This window comes from Thamnophis sirtalis, unplaced genomic scaffold (assembly GCF_051295495.1).
Source record: "Thamnophis sirtalis isolate CommonGarterSnake01/CBP01778 unplaced genomic scaffold, rThaSir2_p1.2 scaffold_7, whole genome shotgun sequence".
NCBI lineage: Eukaryota > Metazoa > Chordata > Lepidosauria > Squamata > Natricidae > Thamnophis > Thamnophis sirtalis.
The window spans coordinates 46,484,207-46,503,460 of NW_028261387.1; the positions used below are offsets into that span (position 1 = coordinate 46,484,207).

The following is a 19,254-nucleotide window of genomic DNA, read 5'->3' on the forward strand; positions in this document are numbered from 1 at the left end:
CTTAACTAAATGGGTGGGGCAATAAGGAATTGTAGAGAGAAAATTATGCTGAGTAGGAACTTTTTTGCAATGTAGCCTTTAGGCACTTGTCTTCCATTTGTGAACTGGGTGGAAAGGAAGCCAGCTTCAGAAATTCTTATCTAAGTTTCAGCTCCTTCCTCCACAACAATGACAGCCAGCTGTCCAACCTGGTCAGAATTACTAAGATTTGCAACTGGTGGATTCCCCTGATTTTTACTCTTCCCGCCCACATTGGAAAAGCTAGCACCAATTGCTTTTCTTTTTTATGTCCTTTGGTTTTGAGTTCTGGTAGAAAAAAATAAGTTTTATAGTTTTTGCTGTCAGACTAGAAATGGAAAATTGCTGGAAGGAAGGAAGAAAGGAAGACAGGTCAGTATGTGACTGTTCCACAAAAGAGAGACTACATTTAATTGTTCTACTGCTTAATCTGAAAACCAAAACCAAAACCAAAACCAACTTGAATATCAGTATAAAATGGCTGTTGGAGAACAAAGATTGAGAAGTACACTGCCTACTAGCCATTGGTATAAAATGGAATGAAGTGCAGCAGGTGGACCAGGTTACCTGACTACCTGCTTCCACCATCATGCAAATCAAGAAAAGATAATCTTCCCAGCAGCCTAGATGTAGGCTCAGGATGAAATGATCCATTCCTGCCCTCCCAAAATGGGAGGAAGAAAGAAATGCAAATCAATCCAATCTGGTCTCCATTCAGTATATACTTTCATGGGAGAAAGTGGGCAATTACACAATGAAAATGAAAACTGGAACTGGAAAAAAATTGTGAAACTGGGGAAAAAATCATAGAGGACCTCTTTTATCAAGCTTTATCAAACTGATTTATTGTGGATGTCTGGAAAAAAAACTTGCTTCAAGGGCCCAACACTTTGTATTTGCTGATATTTCCTCAATTTTTTTTGTTTTTGTAGATTGTATTTGATCAGTCATCTTTATCTGAATCTCAAGACCATCAATGTTCTTCTTAACCATCATTCAAGTTTGCCAGCCCTAACCATCAAAATAATGCTGTCCTTGAGGCTGAGGTAGTAGATTGAATAGTTGTGGAGCCATCTTCTCCCTTTGAGCTAACTATACAATCTACTGTCTTTCCTAAGGAGACAGTCAATTCATCTGCTCCCATGGGTTCACCCATTCCGACATGCAAGTTATTGTCATGAACAATGATCATTTTGGGGCCCTTGGATGTCAGACATGCAGTTCTACAAATATGCAAATGTGTGAGGCCTTTGTGTTGCTTTGTGGAGGTGAGGTAGTAGGTTGTATAGTTTGTGGGAGGGATTAAATCCCATTTCAGGTGATAACTATACAGTCTATTGCCTTCCTTAAGGAGCAGCAAATCTGCTTTACGAGGTGAATGATACAGTGATTATATGCTACACTGAGCAACCCAACAAAACCCTGGCTCCTTACTGATTTTAAGTTGGATGAAAAACTTCTAACTGTATTCTGGATTAAATACAACAATCAGGCACTCTTTTTTTCTTTGCTAGATTTCTTCATATGATATGTTCCTTTCCTCTTTTTCCACCTTGGATTTTTCTTTCTTTTCCTTCCAGCACACTCACATTGCAACTCTGCCCCTTCTTTCACATCTGTGGAAAATCTGGTCATCAAAGATTCATGTTGAACACTTGGTAGTTTAATCAAAAGCCTTCCTATATTTGACCTTATCTCTCACAATAAAGTGATATTATATACCTAGCTAGTTAGTGCACTCATTCAAAAATATAATAGCATGCTAAAATATATGCATGCTACTAAGAGCTTAGATACAATTTCCTCTGGGCTGGGAACTAGCATATATGTATATATATGCTAGTATCAACTTTCAAAACACTACTCATGTCCCCAGGTGGCTGTGTGATCCCAACGTCCAGTCTTTTTTCTCTTTGAAAGGTGTTAAAGAAGGTTGTTGTAATCTGCCCCTTATGCAAATGTAACATAATACAAATGATATTTGTGTATGTCTGCTTCCAAGTGTGAAATTGGGATAATGCTATTAAGAAGTGTCAACACACAAGAAACAATTGCTTCATTTATTTGGCTTGTTATTATTGCAAAAGCTTTTGTTGCTCATGTCATTATAGATTTACTGAAATTATATTCATTTCACTTCTACCTGCCTTCTTGCGGTGGCAGGAGCAGCACAGCTGGTTTCCCTCATTATTGAGGCATGTCTCTCTGGAAGTCTGCCCCCTTTGTTTCCTAGGTTGGCAACCGCTGGGCAGGAGAGCCCATTTTCTTCTGGTGTGGCTACCCCAGACTTCTGATCTTTGTTTTTTGGATTTGAAATGGTTGAATTTTGAGGGGTTGGGAAGCCCAGCTTTCTCATTGGTGGAATCTCTCACCAATGCCTGACCACGGTCCTCCCCTTCCCCAGCAGCAGTAGGCCAGCTCCTTCTCCATGACACTTCAATGCTCTCACACAGGGCTTCAGGGAAGGTTAGCAAGCAGTTTTTTTATATTCCCCACCATTGTGAATAAGTGGTGCAGCAGAACAAGGAGAGGGAGGGGAGGAATCTTGGCTGGCAGCCATTTTTTGTGCTCATCAGAGGAAAGCACTGCTGGCAACTCACCCTGAGTTTTCAGGATAATTGTCTGAGAGTGAGTGTAGGAGAAGACTGGATGTGTTTTTTGCTGTTGCTTTTTTAAAAAAAGCATTGATGATATGAAAAGATCTTTATCTGTCAGAATGCCCTGAATGTTACATTATTTCAGGATACTTGTTCATTTATTTATTTAGTGTATGGCATATAATACATGGACTAGCAAGATATAGTAACATTTCACCTAAATTAATAAAACACTGATATGTCATAAATATTAAAAAGCTCTATGTTCAAATACTAATGTCTAGGCAATCTAAGCAATGAAACGCAGCACCATTTATATATTTTTTTTAAAAATCAGATACTGAACCAGTGTGTGTCCTCAGCTTACAGCCAATCATGATGTGATTTATAGTTTGACATGGGACCTCACAATCACACTTAGGGGAGGATACTATGCCCCATTTAAACAGAGAATCCTGGCAGATGCTGTGTGAGGTATCAGTCTTGCTCAGAATTGTCCATTGCTGACGTGGTAGTTCAAAGCCTGGCACCTTTTTTGTGAGTTCACTTATATGTCTGCCTGTATCTAAGCATTCAGCAACCATTTGGCTTTCCATTGGGAATCAATGCTAAAGTTATTGGGTGGATGATATGTAAGTGCCAGTGGAGGCTTCCTGGAAGTGAGTCTTCTGGCTGATAAATGAGAAAGATCGGCATGCAATGGCAGAAGTGAGTTGTTTATATTTTTTCTATATTCTTTCACTAGTGATCTTTCCTTTGTAAAGCTGGCTGTGCTATATGGCTCAGAACAGAAAGCCAGCAAGTCAGAGTGGTTTTAATACATCCAATTACAATTCTAATGGTGTCATTGAGTCTGGCATCTAACTTACTAGTAACTATTAAGCCATACAGGAGCACAGTATTCTGCTACGGAGTAGACCAATTATAATGCTGATGACCTGAGGGTGGCAGCTGAAGCTCCCCATTTAGTTCCACATAATTTCTAGAGTATGTTGTGTTCCCAACATTCATTTTTGCTGCCAGATTCTCTAGATGTATCTTATAAGAGGGAGTCTGGTCCAATGTTACTCCAAGGTATTTTGGATGGGGATTATAAAGGAGTAAGTTGTTGTTTAGGTAGACATTGCAGCTGACATTTTCAAAAAAATGGTCATGTAATCATGGAGCAAATAAAAATAAAATAGCAATCCCCAAAATCACCATTAACAAAGATACTAATATAAATGCATTCTTTTACCCCTCTTTCAAACCAATAATTTAAAAGAACACATCTATGTTAGAACTGAATATTCCTATCTCAACAGAGGGGGAGGAATAGGACACCACCTATCTCCAGTTTACAACACAATTCCTGCAACAGTTCCAAGAAGATTCCACAACCAACTGCACCAGAGGTGGGTTCATACCGGTTCGGACCAGTTTGGCCGAATAGGTAGTAACTTGGCCTGCCACGCCCCCGAATTGATTCTCTTGCATTTTTTTTAGTACTGTGCATGCACGCAGCGCGTCCCTAAGCAAACTGGTAGTAGCAGCAGCTGGAACTGCACTCTGATTCAGGTGACTTTGAGGCACAGATAAACCTCCAAGTGGCCTCAACTGCTATCAGACAGAGTTTTAACAACCAGATGACTGCAAAGAAATACAATCCTTCCATTCCCACACACACACACACCATCATATCAGAACCTATCCTTCCAACCCCGCCACCACCACCACCACCATCAGAACTGATGAAGCTTTTTGGATGAGAAATGAAACATTTTCTTCCTCCTCCTCAAGGAAAAAACTGTCCAGTTTCATTTTGAAGAAGAAAAAAACGCACCTCTGAGACAACTATAACTGGGATGCCTGAGAAGCTCCACAGACATACTTCCTAGTTCAGATCAATGGTGCAAATACCTCTGTATGTCTATATTTGTACAAGTGTAAAACTTTAGGCGATATCAGCCAATTTGTTGGACAGTGTCACATATTGCTTCTGCTGCCTAATCCTTAAAATAGCCTGAAGCTGGCCTGGAATCATCTCTAGAATGCAAAAACTAAAATTATAGCAGCTGACTCACTATCGGAGCAGAAGAAAGAAACTGAAAGGTAAATTTTCCCCAACCAAAGCAAGAACCATCAAGGGTTCTTTTGGGGAAGAAGATCAGTTTTATTATTATTTCAGATGCACCACAGTTGAATTATCAATCAATGGATGTGGCTCTTGGACATGGCTGATGATATAAGATTAGATGGTACTAGAATTCTGAGCTACTGCAAAAATGTAGTATGCAAGCATCTTTTTGCTTTTCCTAACTTTATCTATAGCTGAATTTGTCTTGGACTTGCCTTTGGCTTCATCCCATTAGCCAGTTATGAATTAAGAAATTCAGCATTTCTGAATGTTGAAGCTTAGGGATGAAAGACAATCATGTCTGTAACATACATGGGCAAACACCAGGGACATTGACTGTATTTGTATTTGGCCTGATTCCAGGCCAATTTGAAATTCTGAAGCCTGCACAGATTAAAAAAAGAAAGAAATCTTTTCAATGGAAAACAGCAAATAATTCCCAATGGACTGCTTCCTTAGGCTGTAGAAGTGTGATAGAGTATCGTGATGAAATAACAATATCATTGCAAATTTCAAAAAATATTTAGCTTTTCCTAATTTGCTGATAGAGGGAGTTCTACATGAGGCTTCTATGTTGTAGAAACTGCCAGTAGATGGGCATTATGCTGGTAGTGTAGAACAGATAAAAGATTTGAATATTATCTTCCATTTTAACCCTTTTATGTTTTGTCACTTCATCCGGGGGGGGGGGGGAAAGTCCATTAAGGAGGAAAACACCACACAATGCCTTTTAATCAATTGCACTAGCCACTTGTTTGAAGAAGAGAGGGGTGGGGAGAATCCCAAGAATCTTGGCTTACATCTCCTCCTGTAAAAACAGGATGCTTCGAGTTTGATGCTTGCCAAGGAAAATTTTGAAATGTGCTTGCAAGGAACACATATAGTTCAGCAAGTGACATGACTTGGCATGAATTCCAGCCGGACATTACAGTTAACACACTTGCTTTCTTTTTGCAGCTTTTATATTGTGTCTGCACTAACATGATTTTTATCTTATTTACCAGTAATATGATTTATTTCTTTATCTTTATTGGCACTAGATTCTTCTGTCAGTTTAACTTTGGATATTTCAGTAAGTATTACCAGTGGGCAATACATTTGAAGGGCTTAGGGATTTCCACATACAGTTTTTTTTTCTTATAGCATCATTCTGCAACATTCAATATTTTTTACAGGAATACCCATGTATGGTAGCCTTGTTTTTCTTACTGGAGTGGGGGTCTATTGATAAAAAAATTAGAAATGCTGCCTTTTGAATTATAGCAATTACTATCTTCCTCCTGCTCCATCAGTTCCCAATAAGTGTTACCTCTCTTCTTTTGTACTCCTGTTCTATTTTATGTCCAGATCTGTAAGATATAAACATTGCAATAGAATTACATGCAGTAAGAATTCTGGATACTAGGTTATTTGGTATAAGACAACTCCAAAATTGTATTTTAAAAAAATACATTTTAAAAAATTGCATTTAGTTCTTTGCCAGGAGTAATTCAAGAACTCAACAGCTCAGAGTTTGTATAAACTTTTGTTTAAGCAAAAGCAGATGTGGAACACTATTTTCATGTCCAATAGTCTTGCACAATTTTTGACCGTGCATAATGGTGGGCACAAAAGTGGAGCTAAAAATGAACTTATACAATAATGCTAGTGTCATTTCTATGGAGGAAGGTTTTGGATTTTCACAATGGCAACACTGAATCCAATTTGCCAGTGATGTGTTTCCCCTTTGTTCTGATAGAAGAACAAGGCAAAGCAGTTCTTTTTTGCTCAGTTGAAGTGCAGAAGCCACCGTTAGCAGAGAGGAATGAAACACCATGGCTGCTTATCTTGGTTTTCTCCATTTTTTATAGGTGGCCATTGTTTTCTTCAATTTTGTACGTGGGCATTGTTCAGTCTCACAATAGCATGAAACTATAGTGATTGCCCATAGTGCCAAAGATTGCCAGTTGCTTCTTGCCCCTCCTCCCGTCTTCAAAAAGAATATCGTCATCCACACAAATGGATAAAATATTAGTTTTCCATTAGATCATCTTGCTTTCCACATATACAAAATGTTCTTCCTGCTCTGAACATGAACAATGAAAGGACAGAGAGAAGGCATTTCCCTAATCCCCAAAAGTTAAAAGTGTAGTATTTTGAAATTCGAGAAATTTCAGTAAATTATAAATACCTTTTAAAACATTCCAAATGTTTTCAAATGTAAGCAACCTGTTTGCTTGCTTACATTAGCTGATTTCACATATTGGCTGCTTCTCAATTAAAATTATAATTAAAAAGATGATTTAAGATGATCGTAATAAAGCAACAATGAAATTAATTAAACAACACTAAATGAAGAATTAAAGATAATCAGAAATATAAGCTTTAGAGAAGAAAAAGCTTTCCACCTGATGCCCATAATTAATATAACTGCTCGATAAGCTTCCACAGGATGTGACTAATTTCTCAAACAAGAACATTTTCCTAAAAGCCTACAGCATAGGAAAATTGGCTAACTGAAGCCTGCATTTTAAAAAGGAAATCCAATGTAGATATTAGAAATTAAAGACTAGTTAATATTTCCTACTGCAAGCAAACTCTTGTCATGTTCTCAGTATTCTTAAGCATTTTAAAGCTATTATATAAAGACTGGATTCATGTATTATAGTAAGTAATATACCCACGTTAATTAAGCACCAGACATTAGATATTAGACTGGTGCTTGTTAAGTTGCTAGTAACTTGTCTGCCATTAGGAAAAGTGAGTGGTTTGATGAATTTTCTCATATCTTAAAATCATTTTAGTAATGAAACAGGAAATAAGAAAAGCTCCCAAAAGATCACTTCAGACTGGAAGAATGGATGTTAGACTTGTAAATGAGGCTTAATAGAAGTAAATATAAATTATGTTTAAAAGCTATAATCTCACATGCATGCTGATAGAGTTTTGGCCGCCAGTAATTGACTAGCAAAAAGGTCTCCGATTGATATCGGTTATACACAAAATTATAGCTCACCCAATTAAATGAGTGCTAGAACATCTATGTAAAATTCTATTGATGCAAGCATCAAAAATTTAGAAAAAATATAAAGAAATTTAGTTATCACTTAACATAAATCTTTGGTGCAAATTCCAAATTAGAACTAAAGGCTCAAGTTGCCACAATGAAGGAAACTATTATCTGAATTAAAATGTTCAATCTGTTGAATGATAAAGACAATTCAATGAAACAAATCCTGAGCAAATAACAATATTTTAAACTGATGTCTAAAAGAAAGTAAATATATATATTTAACAAAGGAACGTATCACTATTGTAATTTCTGTCCTCAACATTTTTGTCTCAAATTCATTTTGTCCCATGTACACATCTATTTTTTCTAATATATGCAATTCTATATGCAAATTTGCCAAATGCTTGCACTTGTACAAGCAGTTTAATATAATACATCTTGTGTGCGTTCTACTTTATTTTCTGTAAAATTGCTCTTTTTATGAATAACAACTTCAGAAAATATTAACTTTAATCAACGATTTATATGTGGATCACACAGTGGTTCAAAAGTGAAATAAAGTAAATTTGCCTTTAAATATGAATTTCCCACTTATTCCAACTTGATGGATAATCCAGGGGAGGGTATTTGAAAGTCTGCAAATAAATCCTTTTCCAGTCATTAATAATCTCGTGTCTGAAGAGGAGAATCCTGAAGCCTTAAAAGAAACCAGCAGAACTGCATGAAAACAAATGAGAGCAAATTGTTACTGTCATGTGAATTTTGTCTGAACAAAAAGTTGTAGCCAGGGAAAAGGCCTCAACTATATGCTTACATTCCTAAATGACACTTCCCAATTTGGCTGTCACGTTGTGCAGTATTTGAAATTACAAAATGTGTTCTTCCATGACAGCCTCACATTTTATCTATTGCAGTAATCCTGATTAAATATTGTTCCCCAAAAAATGGATAACAAAATGGATACTGATGGGATCGGGTTTACTCATAGTGATAGCTATTGCTGCCTTCTGCTCATCTAAAGTTACCAGTCTAGCTAAGATCAATGTTAGGACTAGCAATGCATTTCCAGAAGTAAATGGAACTATAATGCACTCTTACAATTTGGAATGCAAGTGGGAGAGTAGACAACGAAATCAGATATTTGGAACAGCATATCGATTGTAGCATTATACTGCCACTGGAGGGCCTCTAGCACAATCATTCAAAGACACTGCATTATTCCATATCATCCTTTTTTACCTTTTCTTAATGGAACTTCTCCAGAGAAAAATGTAGTAAGATTGGAGGGGGCATTTTCTGAACTCTGATCTCTAAGTAACAGAGGGCAATTATGCCATCACAGTTTCCTCTCGAAGTCCAAATGTGGACAATCAATCTGAAGTTTAGATCAGCAGACTGGCTCTTCTCACAATTTCAAGGAATCATAGATGCTGCCCTCTGAGTCAGGGAATCCACAGCACAGCTTTGAACTCCAACAGCAAGGGACCTTGAAAGGGAGCTGCCTTTTGTGCCCATTGCATGCAAATAGCTGGTGCCAAGGTGCATAGAACCACCTCACCATTGGTGGTCACCATAGTGAGGGTTGTAACCTCAGCCTGGCACAATCGGGCCTCCCAGAGCTTCGCTCTTCTTTCCTGCAGGCAGAATGCGTAATTCAGAGACTTGTGAAACCTCTGACGAAGGGGAGGGGGAACTTGGAGCCAGTCCATGAGTTTTAACAAAAAAGCTTGTGTTCAGCAGCTTTAGCTGCTATAGCAACATGGTTGCAGATAAAGAGTGTTGGTTCTTCCACCTTGCAACTCTCTTAGAGGGCAGGCAAAGAGAAGTAATTAATGCCCATGGCCAGCATGGCAAGGGAGGGTACTCCATCAGGCTGCCTCTCATCAGCTTGCTTTGGCAGCAAGAGAGATTTATGGCTGCCATGGATCTTAGTCTTGCTCTTTAAACCTGACAGCAGTTTTTAAAAAAATCTTGGTTAATGCCAACCAGGGATGACACTTTCACTGATCTATTATAATATGTAGTGGGGAGGGGGAATTCATCTGAAGCAAACTGATTTACAGTTTTAACATTTCCATCTATGATCAATATTACTCACATTCTTTTACCCATTTTGGCTCTATTTTTGTAGCTTCTAGTGTTTTTAATAATGATAATAGTTGTTATTTTCATACTATTGCTTTTTAAGTTTTTGTATGCTGCCAAAAGTTGCTTGTTTTGCAAGATGGGGGCAATATAAATTTGAAAAATATTTAATACTTAAAAATACTTAAAACTTAATACTTAAAAATACATTTCATCAGAAAATTCAACCAAAGTCCGTATCCTCTGTACTTGACAGCTAATTGTTTTTCTTTAGGAGCCAATGCACAACAGAAACTGATGCAAGCCCTAGTGTCATGGTATCTGGAGGAGGTGGTCATCAAAGTCAAGATCATAGTCACCTTATTGTGATCAGAACACCAATTACGCATATTTGCCACTAAAAGGATCTACTCTGCCCATCTAACTTCAGGCCTGGGACACAAGCACGTTTTCAAAGATTGCCTGAAGAAAGGCACTGTAGGAGCCACATGGATCTCCTGCAGAGAAGGTCAACTTTCTGGATTCTATTAACTAGCACTGTTTAAGTGATGGAACCCAGAGCAGACTAACCTGTTAGAGCATATAGGATGGGGAGACAGGCAGTCCCTCAAGTAACAAAGCCATGCAGGGTTTTATAGGTGACAACTAGCACTTTGACTTCACCGGTAGCCGGCTGACAACAAGTGCACCTCATGTATCAGGAATGGGTATAGTGAAGCTTGCCTGTCATTGCTGGTGCTGCTGCCTTTTAGACCAGGCATAACTTGCTAATGGCCTTGTGATTGTGAGAATGGCCTCTCAGTCCAATAAGCATACATCTGATGCACAAGATGAATCAGTGCAAAGGCCTGCTTTTCTATAGTTGCTATCTCCTTCTCAAGCAAGAGCTGAGATTACAGGAAGATTTCCCCCTGTTGCAGATAAATCCTAAGCAGGACAGTGCAACCCCATCTTATGACCAAAGTGAAAAATCAAATATTTCAACAATATCACTTGGTCAGCCAAAGGTCCAGATTAGCTATCATCATTAGTCTACTGATAATACTTGACATCAAGCCAACAAATAATGTCCTCCAACAACTTCTTCTAAATTTTCAATAGGACATGAGCAGGCCAAGGGCATTGAAAGTTGAGATATCTCACAAACCAAGGCTTTAGGTTTGATCTCTCTCACCTATCAACACCGAGTACTTTAGATCTGTGGTCTATCCTCTATAAGAGTCATGCTTATCTCCAGAGGAATTTGAATATGACTGCCATCATTCTCAGTCAGTGTGAAAAATTCTGCGATCAATATCCCTTTAAACACCAGTTTAAACACTCAGAACAGTTTGTGTATTCATTTGTTTATATTCATCATATGCCAAGGTTAAATTTATTGCTTTTGATGTGAATGTAGTCCATAAAAACAATAAATCTGTCACTATTTAAAGTGTTACAAAAAGCTGTTGTTTTGAATGGACACTGTTGCATGATCATTTCACTGTATTCCAAATTCATGGCACAGTTAGAGAAAAATGAGGTATGTCTGCCTACATTGTTTAATGATTACTTCAGAAAAAGACCTCAAAAGACCTCAAATTCTTATGTCCCAAGCTTAGAATTTAGTTCTCGGAAATACTAAAAGTTTGTCAGAATCTAAATTGCTTGGTTTTGATGGTTCATATACGAGTTTTGAATTAATTAAGTAGTTGAGCAGAATTTTCAGGCATCATTTTAAGTCCTCCAAAAGTTTTTCTACTTATAGTTTTATGGGACAAAACGCTTTTTATATCCAAACTGGCTTATATGCCTCATTTCTTTTTTGTAAAAGCAAACATTTTTTCCTTTGAAGTCCTCAACATGATCCAGTACTATGATAACATTAAATTTTGCAAGGAAGAGATTTCATGACATTCCTTCCACTCCTTGTTCCCATGGCTGCATTATGATTTTTGTGGACCCTAGGCACTTCTGCATCTATAGATTCTCCCTCCATAAAAATTACGTTATTAAAATTATATTTAATATAATTTTGAATATTTTATTCAATTCTTCATAGAAATATTGCATATATATGTGCATTTTGTAATTAATGATGAAGTCTGTGTTGTATCATCAAAGCTGCTATATTGTAGTATTCATGCTATGTCTATAGATTACAAATAATTCCATTAGTTTGAGCTTCATATTTTATGCATCCCTTGCCTGTTTCAATTAAGCATATTAAGTGATTTTGTGGTGTCTTTTGTCATTACTATAATAATTTCGTTGACCCTAGGCCCTGTGGCTACTAATGGATAAGTCAGTCCAGCCTGTTCACCATGCCATTTTTCTCTGAAAATGAAACCAAACAGACCAAACCATAATATTTGATGATATCTTCCTGCAGAGAGCTTCATGTTTTGCTTAGAATTTGATCTTCCTCCATTCTTCCCAGCATCTCTGAGCAAAAAAGAGCTTTTCCCAGATTTAACATTGTGCCACAATGGCTGCAAATTTCAACACAGGTCTGCAGGTTACTGACATGCATTAATGTACTTTTTTTTTTACAATTGATTTTTTCCTCAGCATAATCTCTCAGCCTCAGTCTCAGGATTTGGAGGGGTTTTGCTTTTTGTTTTTGCTATCTAGTGAACCACCAGAAAATGAGGCAGAGGTGGGAGCAGGAAACAGAGAAATTATAGAAAGTTCTTTTCTTTGGCGTGCAGCAGTATATGTGTGGAATAATTATTAGACCCACCCAAAGAGAGCAGGACTTATGGGTGGGCACAAAGGATAATCAGCCAGATGAGGATAATTCAAGTGAATTCTGATTAGCAGGCTGTACAGCGTGCTCTCTTCAGACATCAAAATGAAGAAGTACTGCAGACATGCTTGATTGCAGCAATACTAGTTATCAAAAACATTTTTCCAGGCTTTTTCATGAACCTTTGGGGGGCAGTACTGAAGATCCACTGCTTTAATAGTTGCATTAATTTTAATGCACAGACCCCTGAAATGAATTACAGAAAGGTGCTGTGCTTGCTTTTAGCCCCAAATACTTCTAAATCATTCTCAAAGTGTACCCTAAAGTAAAAGATAAAGGTTCCCCTCGCTCATATGTACTAGTCATTCCCAACTCTAGGGGGCGATGCTCAACTTCGTTTCAAAGCCAAAGAGCCAGCCGAAGACATCTCTGTGGTCATGTGGCCAGCATGACTAAATGCTAAAGGTGCATGGAACGCTGTTACCTTCCCAGCAAAGGTGGTCCCTATTTTTCTACTTGCATTTTGACATGCTTTTGAACTGCTAGGTTAGCAGAAGCTGGGACAAGTAATGGGAGCTCACTCTATTACACAGCACTAGGGATTCGAACTGCCAAACTGCTGACCTTTCTGATCGACAAGCTCAGCATCTTAGCCACTGAACCACCACGTCCCTTAAAGTGTACCCTACGTATTGACTAAAGTTCTTAATGCAAGACATAGATTCATAAAAATTAGATCTACTCATTTGTACAGCAATATGAACGTTGCCCTACAGTTTTGAAAAATATGAAAACTGCCAAGTACAGGTAGCGCCTGATTTAAGACCGAGATTCATTGCTAAGTGTATCATGAACTTGAATTTTTATGTAAATCAGAACTTGTACTTATAAATGGACTGCCTCCTACTAAAAATGGTGGACGACATGCTCCTTCCTTGAACCGCCAAACCTTTGAAGCTGAACAATGTTTTCATGAACTGCTGAAAACCACTGAAAACAGGCGGTATATTAGAAACATGTGGTTTCAGCAGTTCACGAAAACATGGCACTTCTGCCATTTTTAATAATAGGCAGCCTGCTTGTAAATACATGTTGCCCATAAGTCAGATGTTCTTAACCCAGGAAAATGCCTCTATTCTAATTTAAACGTATATTGTAGACATTTGGGGAATAGAAATGGAGCTAGCTTGAAAGGCTGAGTCTCTGTCCCAAGAGCATAATTGCTTTCTATTCAGCATTGGCTTCATCAGTATCATTCAGTGCCTAGAAGGAACAGCTACTGAGAATCTTTAACCTTAAACACCTTTTATCTTGCAATTACGCAAGTGCTTCATTATCCATTCAGATCTTAGCAAATGAAGCACTCTCTTCATTTTATGCAAGAGACATCAAATCTGTGAAATATTTTTGCTGAAATCTCAATCCCCCCAAAGGCTTTAAAAGTTATATTACCTTTTAAAGCAATAAAAAGTTCGTGGTGTTACAAGCAAGAGTGTACCACAATTTAACTAATGCAAACATGGCTTAAACACTATGGTTGCTCGGACCTATATATATACCACCAAGTTCAAATTGATTTACATTCAAGGGTTAGAATTGTGCAGAACTTTGCAGAGTCTGTGACAGAAAAGGAGAAGCTAAACGTCATTGTTATGTGACTGCCCGGACATACAAACTACTTTTGGCTAGTAATCTGGATATCACACAGACTGTCTCTCATAGTAAAAATTGAAATGGCTAAGAAGCTTTCAAGAAGGAGTTGAATCAAAGTTGGAGAAAGGGAGAGGAGGAGGAGGATGGCAAGCAAGCAAAGATGGAATTGTGCTTTCTTGGGCTGCTAAAGAAAAGCAAGTTCCAGCAGGATTCAAGACCACCAAAATGGATTTAATGTAACAATTACCTATTAAGGAAAATGATACAACATGGAATAATTTCTATACTGAACACCGATACCCAGAGAGAGAAGAGGAACTACAGAACCCAGGAATAAAAGAGCCCATCGGAAGCTTCCAACTAAGGTTAACTGAGTTCTTGATTAACTCTTTGGGAAATTCATTAGCAGCAACTTCTTAGAAATACCATCATTTCAATAGAAGCTGTGCTATTGCCAGCAGAGTAATAGTTAATTTTCGAATTGTAGAATAGTTAAGTCATAGGGAATTTGTTACATTCCAACTTCCAACAGAGGAGGGAGAGCAGAACTGTTTGTACATACTACTGAATTCTGTTTGTTCTGCTGACCTTTATCTTTGTTATGCTGGGAATACACAGAAAAATCTGAATGATTCTGAAAGATCTTGTATATGATATTGTGTTTGGTCAATACAAGTCATGGCAGACTCACTTTGCTTCAAGATGCTTCTTAAAAACTGCCTTGCTTGGTAACGCAGCCTCTCCCAGCTATTGGCATGAGAAGGAAGCTTCCAGAAGCAACATGTCAAAGCACATTGTGTCCCTTGCAGCACAAAGCATTTGATTGAGGCAAAGCACAGCTGTCTCACATAAGCCCGTTAAGTGACTGCACAGATGGCAACCAGAGTTGCTATTGGTTTCTCATAAAGTTCAGGATAGGATCATGGCCTCACCTATTAGTAAGAATGTATACTTTTTTTAACCGAGGCATCATCAGATCACCATAGAAGGGACGTGTATATAACTCCCTTCCCTTGGATATGACCTGCATAACTCTCTTCCCTTTCATGATGCAACACTTGCAAGATCATAACTCTAACTGTAGGGTTGAACTTAAGTGTGTTGAACCTAATCCCATCAAGAAAAAGATGACAGTCAACCCAGGGACACATGATTAGCTTAATGCTAAACCTAATTCTAGGCAGCAGGGTGTTTGGGAGACAAACCCTATTTTGTGCATTGTAAAATAAATAATATCCTAATATGTTTTTAATTTTGGTGGAGTTTAAAAAAAAAACAATGCTTTGAATACAGTAAAAAGGAGCCCCGAAAATGCAGCCCCAACCTGCATTTGTTTCCTTTCTTTTAAAAGGCTTAATTCTCAAGAGATTTTAAAATCATTCCCTCAAAGGTACAAAGTACTTTTTAAACCACAAAAATCCCAGTGATTAACTTAACCCTGACCCCAACTCCAAATCTATATAGGTCCAAATAAGTATCAAGTAAAATGAAATCTACAGACAGCTTTACCTTTTGTAAAGCTTTTGTAAAAGTTTGGAAAAGTTAACAGTTGCTTGAAAATTTTAACCTGAAAATACACATCTGTATGCACACATAGGGATGTGGTGGCTCAGGGGCTAAGACACTGAGCTTGTTGATCAGAAAGTCGACAGTTTGGCAGTTTGAATCCCTAGCACCGTGTAACAGAGTGAGCTCCCATTACTTGTCCCAGCTTCTGCCAACCTAGTGGTTTGAAAGCATGTAAAAAGTGCAAGTAGAAAAATAGGAACCACCTTGGTAGGAAGGTAACAACGTTCCATGTGCCTTCAGCATTTAGTCATGACCACATGACCATGGAGACATCTTTAGACATTGCTGGCTCTTCGGCTTTGAAATGGAAATGAGCACTGCCCCCTAGAGTTGGGAATGACTAGCACATATGTGGAAGGGGAACCTTTACCTAAGCACACACACCAAAAAAATGTGTACATATATTTGCAAACAGGTATATATACATGTGCATGCAGATATCATATAAGCTTGGGTTTAAGGGTGGCAAAATCTCCTTATGGCTGCATTTTAGGGACTCTTTCCTGCTTTCCAGGAGCTGATTGTTAAAATTCCACAAAAATTAAAAGCCTCACTAGGGTATTATTTATTTGACAAACACAGTGGGATTCAGTGTTTTTCAACCTTTTTTGTGCAAAGGCACACTTTTTTCATGAAAAAAATCACGAGGTACACCACCATTAGAAAATGTTAAAATTTTTTAACTCTGTGCCTATATTGACTATATATAAAGTGTTTTTCCCACGGCACACCTTACACTATGTCACAGCACACTAGTGTGCCGCGGCACAGTGGTTGAAAAACACTGGGATAGGTCACTTGTTGATTGGCCAATGACCTTAATAAAATTTGTTGCTGTTGTATGGACTCTTTGATATGAACCAAGAAAAGCTTCTCAGACATTCCAGTTCAATTTTTCCTTTAATAAATTGTCATAAGATCAGCTAGCCAATAAAAAACAATGCATTTTATAGGCAAAAGGTTTTTGAAATTTATTTGAAAAGTATTAAAAATCATACCTTGCAATGCTGCTTTATTGTACCATTTAAAATGTTGTGCCATTTAAAAAGATGCTATACCTTTCCCACAGTTCCGTTAACAAAAATACAGTATTTGCAGAGTTTTGCTTCAAGTGGCACCTTCAGCTAGATCTTAGCTAGGCCAGCTGAGGTTTGTCAAGAGATGAGCTTGTTACTCTGGAAACTATAAAAGATATGGATCAGATCAGCATTTGTCTGGCTGTGATGTGTAAGAGATCCAGCTGCAACACTTTGGCCTCTGTTGTTCATAATTTAAAACTACATTTATCTAGTTATGCCTTTGAAAACATTTCCCATCTCTTCATGAATCACACATTCCGGCTGTTTAATTGGGGTTAATAAGGAGAAGACATTACTCCTGATTTATTTTAGATACGACTGAATGAATTTAAACTGCAATACATCAAACATCTCCACATTAGAAGCGAGTTTCCTTCTGGTAGAACAGGCTAGCTACAGCTAAACATAAAAACTGCAGGCATGATTTTTTTCAAGATTGATCACTGCCCGTGGAATCATGGGAATGACTCAAAATCACCATCAATGAGTAGTCTAATCATCTTTGTGAAATACAAATGGACTTAGTCTACAGAGTAGTGATGGACAGAAAGGCAGTATTAGTGTCATGTTATGAGGTGTCACAATTTATTCCAGAATAGAGCATCAAGGCATTCAAACATGTTAACTCTAATATTGCTGCAAAACTGACAGCTGTCACAACAGCTAAGATTCATATACTGCTAGCTTTGAAAGCAACTTTTCTATATGCTGTTCAGCTGGGCTAGGATAAGTTTTCATATATCATAGTGGATAATAATAATAATAATAATTCCTTGGGGTACTTCAAATGAAATATAGAACTGACTTGCTAAACAAAGTGTGCTGTTGTAGCTATTCATATCTTTAGAGGAGATATGCAATTGTAAATCCAGTCAGTTGAAAGTACTGTAAGTACTATGAATCTAACAAAATAAATGTCTATATAAATGACTGAAACATTTCAAGATAGTCAAGTAGCTTCAGGTTGAACTTAAATGCAGCCTGTTCATTGAGATACTTATGTGATTACCAATAATCAAGCATAATGTCTGTATAGGTAGTCCTCGACCTATGACCACAATTGAGCTTAAAATTTATGTTGCTAAGGAAGACAGATGTTAATGAGTTTTGCCCCATTTTATTACCATTCTTACTATAGCTATTAAGTGGATTGCTGTAGTTGTTAAGCTATTACATAGTTGTTAAGTGAATCTGACTTCCCATTGACTTTGTCAGAATGTCTCAAAAGATGATCACATAACCTTGGGACACTGCAACCGTCATAAATACAAGCATCCAAATTTTGATCACATGAACATGGGAAGACTGCAAGTATGAAAAAGACTCATAAGTACTTTTTTCAATGCTTTTGTAACTTTGAAGGTCACTGAATGAATGGTTTCAAGTCAAGGATTACCTGTATCCAATGACTACACTGTTTTTTAAATCAACATCATTGCCTGATAGCTAAGAATCATTTCAATCAAGTATCACTTAATAATAGCAACTGCTAAAATGGCTGTATGAATCAGGCTCATAAAATGATTCCCTTTACACATGCAGACACAAAAGCAGCTTTTCCAACTTTATTATTGTTCTTTAATAATATTGCCTGATCAAAATATTTCAGCAATGAAGAATCCTGAAAGTTAAAAAAATAATAATAATCTACACGTAACATTTGGATGAGGACACTCCATTCACTTCACGCTCAATATTTTATCCCCTTGGGCATTGCTTATTTAGTCTAAGATTAAATTGTTGTGTACATGGTTTCTCTGGAAACTCCTTAGCCAAGTTTTCCTAGTCAATCATTTACTGTAGCTAATTCTATAAATGGGACATGCAGTACAGTATCAGCATGACTTACATTTCCAGAGGATATGATGAACCCTGGAGTTTGTTTGGGTTTGTTTTTCTAGGTCACAAAGCTTCAGCATTTATATCAAGAAAGAACAAATGAATTCCCTTTGAAATAAGCTAAAGAAGTCGGTGAAGGTATATGCTTATGCTTTTTTTGTGTAACGTATTCTATTTTCAAGTTCCAGATTTCTTTTAATAGCCTGGCATTTTTGGCAGAGAACAGCTCCATAAAGAAGACCGTACTGGAGACATTCTAACCCTAACTCAAAAGCAGGATGGGAGGTATGAGAATGGCATGCGGGCACAGTCCTATAAATAAATATGCCACAAGTAAGGTGATGTGGAATATTGTGTCGGAGCTTCAGATCAGACATACACGCCGAAGATCTGTTATTACTGAACTTTGAGTCAGGCCAAAATCATGAGAAAAGCAAAGAAGAAATCCGATGTTTTCCCACAACCTGAACTGAGAAAATGTAGAGGTATGGAAACAGAGAACAATTCCCAACAAACCCCTTACATTGCTGAAAATTCGGTTCTTTGGACTAATTTGATCCACATTTGATGGAGTGTTT

General features: G+C 37.6%; 1 long non-coding RNA gene across 1 annotated transcript in view; it reads left to right on the forward strand.

The window, feature by feature from the left end:
- LOC148044635 (uncharacterized) overlaps positions 1-10,431 on the forward strand; it is a 28,454-nt gene extending 18,023 nt beyond the window's left edge. The window contains exon 3 of the long non-coding RNA XR_015697306.1: positions 10,083-10,431. This is a non-coding gene — a long non-coding RNA (uncharacterized LOC148044635). The remainder of the gene's footprint in view (positions 1-10,082) is intronic.
- The last annotated feature ends 8,823 nt before the right edge of the window (positions 10,432-19,254 follow it).